Here is a 10,282-nt window from a genome sequence, read left to right as displayed (position 1 = left end):
CTTCAAGGTGAGCGAAAGCAAGATCACCCGTGTACTGTTCATCGGGTTCAAGCTAAAGAACATTTTGCATAGTTAAACATGATCCTGTGTTCCCCCACTACAGCTTCATGATTCGATTGTGGTTTTGGCACGCAATACTGCTGCTCCTGGTCAGGTCACGTAATGAGGACAGATAATCTACGGTCACTTGGAGCGACGGAATGGATAAAGGAGATGGGAAACGTAGGGCCGAGGACGGCAAGGGATAAAGTGGACCGACCAAATTAAATCACCAGGCATAAAGTGGGATCAGCTCGCGCATGGCTGGGCAAATTAAAGATAATTCGAAGAGGCTTTCGTCCAGCAGTGGACGTAAAACAAACTGCTCACGATGACGACGCCGGAAGTTATAATTTACAGTTATCTCAGTCCATGACACTTTCGTTCAAACGAAATAATATGTGTGCCCGCAGGTTTGAATAGTATCGATAGTTAAGCGAGTCGGTACGGCGAAGACGGAGGAAGCGGGAGGGACCAGGAGCCCTCGTGCTTTCTGTTTCCTTAATTAATGATTAATTGTTCGGGTTTTACGTCCCAAAACCATGATATGATTATGAGGGACGCCGTAGTGGAGGACTCCGGAAATTTTGACCATATGGTGTTCTTTAAAGTGCACCTAAATCTAGGTACACGGGCTTCTAGCACTTCGCCTCCATCTCAATGCGGCCGCCGCGGCAGGTCTTTCTGTTTCCTGTCGTGTTTTCGCGCTGCATGAAACATATCACAGCAGAATTGAAGCTTGCAAATGTGGGCAATGTCTTACATTTATTTCGTATATATATATATATATATATATATATATATATATATATATATATATATATATATATATATATATATATATATATATATATATATATATATATATATATATATATATATATATATATATATATATATATATATTATACAGGGTGTCCCAGCTATCACGCAACACGATTTAAAAAAGAGGAACGGCGTTGCGCGAAGCAAAGCTGCTGCATATTGTTCCTAGCACACTGGAGTAGCCACTGATATTTTTTTCGGTAATGAGGTTTGATTAATTAGTCATAATTTTATTTCTAACTCGACAAGTACTCACCTAATTGTCAAAATGTCAATGAGGCGTATGTAGGCATGTTCAAATGGCATCTAACTGCGCTACTTTCAACAACGTGCTAATTGTGCGCTCATTTTTTCCGGTTGATCGAGAAAGCCCGCGAAATATGAAAAGTGACACGTGACTAGACTGTAGCGTGCGTCGGGAACCAGCGCCCTCAAACAGGCTCCCATGAGGCAAACAGTATCAAGGGAAAAAATGCAGAAAGAAAAAAAAAATGCATCGCCCTATCTGCCACTCCCCGGCCTAAGAAACGCACCGCTTGGTTTTACAGAGTCAGGCCGTAATCAGAACACCTGCCGCGTTATCAGAGAGAACAGTCGGCCGTGAGATATGGATGATTGCAGCGTACTATTGAACGGAATGAATCCCAGCGAAATTGCACGCATATCGTTGGCGCCCGACCTGTACCCTTGCCAAAATGCGAAACGCTGTCTCTCGCAACGGACAACAGGCAAAGCGGTTGTTTGCAGTAAGCTTATTTGAGGGCGCTGGTTTCCTTTGCGGGTGGGAGCGTAGTCACGTGTTATTTTTCATATTTCGCGGGCTTTCTTTATCAGCCGGAAAAAATGAGCATGCAATTAGTACGTTGTTAAAAATTGCGCAGTTAGATGTCCTTTGAACATGCCTACATACGCCTCATTCACATTTTGACAATTAGGTGAGTACTTGTCGAGTTACAAATATAGTTATGACTAATTAATTAAACCTTATTAACGAAAAAAATAGCAGTGGCTACTCCAGTGTACTAGGAACAATATGCAGCAGGTTCCCTTCGCGTAACGCCGTTCCTCTTTTTTTAAATCGTGCTGCGTGATAGCTGGGACACCCTGTATATAGATTGCCGCTACAATCGTCGGAAACAATGACGTCATTCTACTTGCCTGCTAGGGATACGACACTTGCGCTCATGGACACTTCCGTTTCGGTTTCGCCGGCAAATATGGTCGAATTTCGTCACTCCGCCATAATTTCCAGATAACGCTTTTTTGGAAAATTTCGAATTGGCTCTTCGTCGGAAGGGCCTAGATTCTCAGTTTGACTTGTCGTTGGGCTAGTTGGTGCAGGCTTCGCGGAATAAGAGGATGCAATACACCGAGGAAAAGACAAGCTCCCATTTAACCCGACCTCGTGTTTCCTCTAAATAAAATGTTAATTATTTTAATTTCTGCAATTAGAGCTGCAATTATCGTGTATAGTCACCTTAAGATGTCTGCCCCCACAGAAAAAGTTATTATGAAGGCAGCGAGCAAATGTTCCATTTCCCTCACGTTTGAGGGTTTTCGGACACATTTCTTAAAACACCTGCCATATTAGAATTAAGCCCCGCCGCGGTGGTATAGCGGTTACGGTGCTCGGCTGCTGACCCGAAGGTCGCGGGATCGAATCCCGGCCGCGGCGGCTGCATTTTCGATGGAGGCGAAAATGTTTGAGGCCCGTGTGCTTAGATTTAGGTGCACGTTAAAGAACCCCAGGTGGTCGAAATTTCCAGAGCCCTCCACTACGGCGTCTCTCATAATCAAATCGTGGTTTTGGGACGTTAAACCCCAGATATTATTATTATTATATTAGAATTAATCATTTGGAAACACTTTAACTGTGAACATGCTAATGCAGTGCCCGTTTATATGTCTGCACTGATAAGCATGTGATTCACCGCGGTAAGTTGTGTCAGTCGGCTCGGTCGTATACCAATACGCAAGTTGCACAAGGGTATAGAAGGGCTCTTTTTCTACTCTCTTTATTCGCTACAGCGCTCTTTTTTCTTGTCAGCGCTCTTTCTCTAGATACTCTTTTTTTTTTTTTTTTCGTACGTTCGCCCGCTGTGCTATACGCCGTCATGAACCGTAAGTTCTTTCAGTCGTGCCTATACTGTGTCACGCAAAATGGCAAATGAAAGTATTTTCCTGTAGCAGTATGCAGTCGTAATGGATGCGTACGTGCACTTATCCAATCTTCCTTCTGCACAGGATCATTCTTCGTCCACTGACGCACACTCCAGTGGAAGCATCACGGAAACGCACCGAAATCGCTCGGCTTGTGCACGGCTGACGTTTGAAAGTGTGTGCCGATGATTTCGCTTGCGTGGTCTTTTCTTTCTCTCGCGAAAATACTTACATAAAAGTGCTTGGCCAACAGAAGACGTTCACGTTCATCAAAACACCGTGATTTATTATCCCAATGGCATAGGCGTGCGCACAGGAGGGGCAGGGGGGCGGCCGCCCCCTAATCACCTGAGAGGGGGGCGCAAAATCTGCCCCGTACATTGACCCTTCTAGTCACCTAAGAGGGGGGGGGGAATCTGCCCCATATATTGACTTAGTAGGGTGGGGAAGGGGGCGCTGCGACGAACCTTTGCCCCCCTCCCCCCTGATGGGGAACCCTGCGCACGCCTATGCCCAATGGAGAAAATATAGTCAAACTGAGCGTTGACGGCGTCCGAGGCCCAGCCGGCTGCCATCTTTGCTCGACTGCGGCTCTGCCTCGAGGTCGTGAAAATCTCGAATAGCCGTCCTCTCACCTTAAAAGGCTGAACGACGTGCTTCTTGGTCATCAACATTGAACTGCACGTAAAACATTAGGCCGTGCAATTACGGGGAAGTGTGCTAACTGGTGGCCGTATTCTATAGTGCACTGTACCGCTACCGGCCTCTTTACTTCGCCGTCTTGCACCGCTTGACACTAAAAGGGCTCTGCAATACTTCTTTTTATTTTTTAGCATAGCCTGCAAAGATCGCCCGTCTTTAATAAGGATCCAGTGAACAAGTGAGTCAGAAATCATTGCGCTTCATGCGGCAGGGAATTTACAAAGTCACGTGTAAAAAAGTCGAAGATCGCTTACTCTTTCCTTGACAATGTCATCACCAGCTTGCGCAGCGGTGGTCGCGTGGCTCCCCCCAACTACGCTGCAGCGCAGTGCTCCAACAAGGGCTGCAGAAGTGCGAGTCTTTCGTCTCCTCAACTACTACTCGCGGCGACGAAATGAGAGAAAAAGTGCACAGCTCGTGCGATAACCCCGCTTACTTGACGGGTTCGAAAAATGTTTACGGCAGGAGATTCGTGAGGCAACATGGTCTATAAGCAAGGTCGTTCAGTGATGACTTAGTCAGATATTGGAGGATGTTGGAGTCAGATATTGGAGGAAAGCGGGGTTGACCGGTGGAAGTGCATATGTCAGTCCTCCATTCTGTCTTCCCGTCCTTGGCCTGTGCGCCCTGAATAGTTTTGGTGTGTGCAAAAGCGATCGCTTTCGCAGGCATCGATCTGTAATGACTTGCGTTCACGAGGACGTCTGCATGTTCCAAATATAGTGGTTATAGCGTGTGCAGTACCTGTAGACACGGGATAGTTCCTTAAAAAATATATATACATCCAGTAAAGTCCTCACGCTCACTAATCTAACACGGTTGCGAGAAAACTGAGAAGCGTGGATAGGCAGGGCGTAATCGGGTGATTAATTGACGGTGACAGTTAGGGCTGGGCAGAGATAACTTTACAATTGTATCAGACGATAAGATTTTGAGATACAGACGCAAGATACGTGAAGAATGATTATATATGTGATACGATACTTGCCATTTGTATCTCAATATACTTCGATACGTTTGTTCATTCCTCACTATACCTCCACTGTGAGTGTGTTGCAAGTTTGCAAGTGTTTGCTTGCAAACTTCTCCTACCGGTACACCGCCTTAATATGGAATTTTCTCTACGACTACATTAGAATTTTTGCCGGGTTTCGAACGAAATATCACATTTTCGTTCCGCAACAGTCCACTAATTCCGGAGGGGGGGGGGGGGGACTTGGGACAGATCAACGCAGCTACATTTTTTTTTTTCATGCCGCGTTTATAAAGGGCACAATGCACTGCTATTTCTTCCTTCCCTATCATAAATTGTCTGCATTATGCTTTTATACACATTTCTTTGTAGTTTCGTATCTGTATGATGCGTACTGAATAGCTTACACGTGTTCGATAAAATAAAAATAATTTCATAGACAGCACCTGCTCTATCAAGTTGCTTTTCCTTTCACGGCACCACTAAACGGCAATGAATGCATAGCTTAGGTTATAAGGCCATTAAACTAGACAGACACATCAGAAAGTTGGCGACATACCACCAGCCCGTCACATAGAGGATGCTCATATCATCGTTGTCATATGAGCGTAATCTTTATCGGCACTACTAGTTGCATGGTGGGTTCTGAGCAATGTTCAACGTGCGCGTAGCTTTATGAGGATAAAGGTTAACTATAACGTAAGTTAGGACTAGTTTGCCTCGCATGACAGGCGAACCGCAGCTTAATTTTGACAATGGGCGAACGGAGAAACAACAGAGAACGGCGAGAAACGTTGCGTGGTCTGTGTAATTTGACAGTTTTGCCCATTCTCAATAATGCTCTGCGAGTATAGTCTTTTCATGGTTGAAGGTTCGCAGTGGAGCAGTGAGCGGCGCTGCATGGGCGGTATCCCACTTTGTACCTGTCGGACAAAAAAAAAAAAAAAAAACGGAGAGCGGCCGATAATGCTATACCTATCCAACTGTCAGTTGCCAACTACCATCATTATTCGATTTCACCATTTCGGTCGAAAGACACCTTACCTCCTGAGTCGATAGTCGGCGTTTGTGTTCTCTGGTTGGCCTCTCCTGTGTCCGTGTTTGCACGACTTCTCTTTTTTTTTCATGACGAATCCCTATACCAACCAGTTCACCCTTTCGCCGTTCCAAGGTTTCAAGAAAATGAGCTTAAATGGTGCGGGAGATCTCGAATATAACCCGTATTTCACATCAGACTCGTCTCATGAGTGGGTGTCATAAAGAAAAAAAAAACACGTTAGCCACCTGGGGAAAAGTCATTGAATAACATGACAGGGCGCATATGCGCCGTGGCGTCGTGAAAAAGGCGGATTGCGACAGCAACCGTGTTGCTCCGACTCATGTTATCTATATCATACCTATAGCGGTAAATTGCTGTCCAAATATTATTAACTATTATTACCAGTCCTGCACAGAATATGTCTTACCTAATCAGTGTTGGTTACCAGAAACAACTAAAAAAATTTGGTTTTGAAAAAGAAACCGCCGCCAGTCGCTATCACGTCAGTGGCTCTGACCTCCAGTAAGAGCACCTGATATTTAAAACACACGATACTTGGTATGATTTATCGAGTATACCGATATTGATACACCTTCTACCGAACGTATCGTAATACAGATACAAGATACCCGGAAGAGTATATGAGATAGTGTCCAAGATAAATGTATATCCAATATTGGGCAGTTCTGGGTGACATCCCACTCATCCCGCACACAGCTGAATTCGGTTGCAATAGATTCGTTTCTGATTGATGCATTCGTACGAATGAACTTGCTCAGTATAAGTCATCGGCAAAGTCCGAAAACCTAACGCGGTTAATTAAAACAAAAAACCTTATTTGCACCTATTAGTTATTCACTTCTCACGTCCTAATGATGCGTTTCATGACTCATGCAAACCTGGCTTTTAAACGCACATCTCATTCACATGTAAACGGCGTGTTCTTAACAGTGTTCTTTTGATCTGTAAAATTGAAGTTCGGCAATGCACCATGAAAATTTCAAACTTCCTCTACCATACGGTGTGGGAGTGTGGGTGCAACCCATCAGTACCGCCTGTCACGGAACCAAGCAGTGAGAGGCCCAGCTGGCGAGCCCATGATGATGATGATGATAGTTGTGGTCTCCCCCTTTGTATCGGGTGGGCAAGCCTTGAAGACAAGCGACGTCTGGTGGACCGGGCGAAGCTGTCAGCTCAGGCCCGCGGCATCCTGGACTAGGGACGCTGCCCACATTGGACGACTCTGCCGTCGGCTCGCTCTATTAGGTAAAGTTTACTCCGCCTCCTTATGCGATGTACAAGAAAACGACTTGAAGGGACACTAAAGTGGAACCACGAATCGGCTTAGATTGATAAATTGTACTCTGAGAACTCTAATGTCCTTAATTTCACCATCATAAGTTTATTAATTATAGAGGAGAAAATCAAGGTCACAGTTCCCATTTTAAAATTTCGCGCCGGAACCTCCGCTCGTGACATGCTCTGGGGTTGCCCCCTGGCACCGGGGACCAGGACCACCAAGGAAGAGTGGGACCGAGCTCTACACAGCTCGGACCTTGAAGCACAGCTCTGGGCTGTCCATCGGGCCCGCGACGCGGCGGAGGGGCAAGGCCTCTCTGTCCCGACGTGGGAGCGGCCCGCTGCGCGCTAATCGCGCGTACCGAACGACTAAAATAAATTTGTTCATCCATCCATCCATCGCGGATTTCAATGTGTACTTTTCGTGTTTTGGCGACACTGACTCAACGAAATTTCCTGAAACTTGGTGTGTTAGGTCTGTGACCCCCTCAGAGGACAATGTACTTCATTTTTACTGATTAGGACGTACGTAGGACCTATAGTAGATGCTTAAAAAGCTATGACGCCACGACGTTTGGTGCACGAGTTTGAAGGAGGCGTCGCCACCCGCATTTTTTTTTTCTTGCGCGTTTTCTCGATTACCAAGCGTCTTCTCGCGGCAAGCATGGTTATTTTGGAATTGTGAAGAGAGTAATTTAAAGGGACCGACAACCAACTTTTGTGGTACCCGTTTTCTTGAGTGCAACGGGAAGCTTACCGGTCAGAGCTTCTAATCATGGAGTGGTAACGCGGAGAACGCTGTAAAACATTTGTAATCAGAGTTTTTCGATCTGCAGCGATTATGCAGTCTTAATATCACATGCTGCAAACAGTGATAGGTGAGCGCGATAGCGATTATACGCCAGCAGTGGTGACAAGTTGTGCCCTAAGTATAAAAAGGCAATGTTACGTTTGCAAAGCCTGCGGTGCCGCGACTACTGCTTTCTGGCCTATTAAATTATTTTACAATAGTTATAGCGTTTTTCTGGGGCTTCTTATAGAAGTACTTTGGCCGTTCACAGGTCGCTTTATCACATTTTAGTCAAGCCAAGCCAAGCTAAGCCTTCGAAAACGAAACGACGCTTTAACATGTGATTTAACATCTTGGTACGCTCGAAGATGGTCGGCACAGCTGTGCGTTTGAGTCGTGTTCTCTGCTGATTATGAAACGACGGCTGGTAGTCCGAGGGACGAAAATGCACTGAACCAATGGGAGCATAGGACGGCAACGGGTAACCGACGGCCTCTTCCCATTGCTTCTTTCTGTTCGCGTTGACGGGTAACAAGTGGTAGGATACACCAGCAGTGCTGTTCATGAAGTGGTAGCAATCCTCCACAGAACAGTAAGTCGATGGCATTTTGCGAGCAGCATCGCAAACTTGCGTGCTACTCTTCAAAAGTCCGATACGACGAGAGCAGACGAGAGTCGAGCTACGCGGGAAACGCCGCCGGACGGCGCGCGAATGCGCCGCAGCCTCCATTTCACTGGAAGCCACGAAAGCAGCGCCACATCTCATGCTTTACTTCTTTTACCTTAGAAACAAACGGGAATCGACAATAACATACATATTCAAATTTTCAGCCCTTGTTCTGGTGCGTGTAAAAGCATTAGACTACGTACAACAAAGTGCTTAAGACTGCATACGTCTGGTTCATGGCGCTCGCGCTAGACTGCGCGACATACCGGTTTTTGTTAGTTTTAAACGCGATTTAAAAATATAAATCCTACTCAGATCGCGAAAACTATTCTGGAATCTGTCATTATAATTCACGGCCTTTTCATTTCCACCAGGATCTAATCACCCGTTCTGGCCAGTTGTCGGTCCCTTTAATAATACGAGAAAAAATCGTTTTTCTCTTTAATGTCCCTTCAATATGACCGCTGTCCCAACCCAGAATCTCCCGTCCCGCGCAGAAGTGCTTGCGCCTTTCGGGAATGCCTGCACGCATAAACACCTGCGTTCTTCACCGACGGCACGCTTGGAAGGCCCTTTATCTTTAAAAAAAAAAAATCGGGTGCGGCTCGCCTACGGTCTAAACTCGCCGAACAGACAGGACGTTTGCACGCGCAGCGCAACTATTTCCGCTGTTTCGTCACTGAAATCATTCACAGGAGTGATCGGCAGTGAGCACCTTCTTGCTTCCTACCTAACACCGTGATTCGTATGGCGTAGCGCGGTGTTAGCTAAGGCCCCGGCAACGTGCCTTAGCTAACACCGTGATTCAACGCTGCAGTCCAGATACATCATCACAGCGCAAAGCGAAAGTGCCGCCGTGACTAGAGTGTACTACCGTGAGCCTGCATATCGCAGCCATCTTTGTTTATTTGACCAATGTTGCTAGCACAAGCGGCATTTTCAGGAGTTGCGAACGGCCGATGGACGGCGCGTTGGTTACGGTGAAGCTATACTCGCGGACAACTTTTCTTGGCAATGAAGGGATGGCTAGAGAGCCGAACCACGCGTGTGCTACCGCTGAAGATTATAGTCCCACAATTGCGTCCGTGTTTTCTGCGTGAGAATAATAAAAAAAAAACATTACTTTATTTTCTACGGGGCGCTGTTTGAAAAGAGGGGCAGCGCGCACCACGGAGATATCTATATTTGTTTTGCTTTATGCAGTGTCATTTCCCGTTTTTGCACCTGTGAAAACGTCGCACCTTTTACGTGCACCTCACAGTCAAAATGGCGTCTTCGTCTTCAGGTGAGCACTCGTCACCCTCCAGCTTGTGACGAATTTCACTAACAAATGGCTGTGTAAGCCCGTGACGGCCGCTCGAATAATCAAATGGCCGTCACAGGAGGTACGGGAGGTTCACAAACCAAAACTAAATTCAAAACGCGCGCCGACCGGACTACTTCGCGGAGAAGTACATGTGCAGTAGCTCCGCCCCCGTAGCCTATCCTTCATTGCCAAGAAAAGTCCGCGAGTATAGTGGTATGCCAAAAAGAACTGGAGAGCCTACGGGCGCGTATTGCTGGTTTTGCGAGTTTTAACCTGGCCAGCTGATTACGATGTCATGAATCAGTATGCGGTACTGGCATCCAGCCTTACTTGCAGCTTACTGACAGTGATTGTTGAATGTCACCAAGTGATGCAATAACGTGGCATACTCTACAATTAAACTACCTTTTTTTTTTCTTGCACTTAAATCTTCGGTGTCATAAACTGTCAGAAAATCTTCACAAGTGAGGGGAAAATTCGGA

Source organism: Rhipicephalus sanguineus, chromosome 1 (assembly GCF_013339695.2).
Source record: "Rhipicephalus sanguineus isolate Rsan-2018 chromosome 1, BIME_Rsan_1.4, whole genome shotgun sequence".
In the NCBI taxonomy this organism is placed as follows: Eukaryota; Metazoa; Arthropoda; class Arachnida; order Ixodida; family Ixodidae; genus Rhipicephalus; species Rhipicephalus sanguineus.
Note: the sequence above shows the minus strand (reverse complement) of the source record.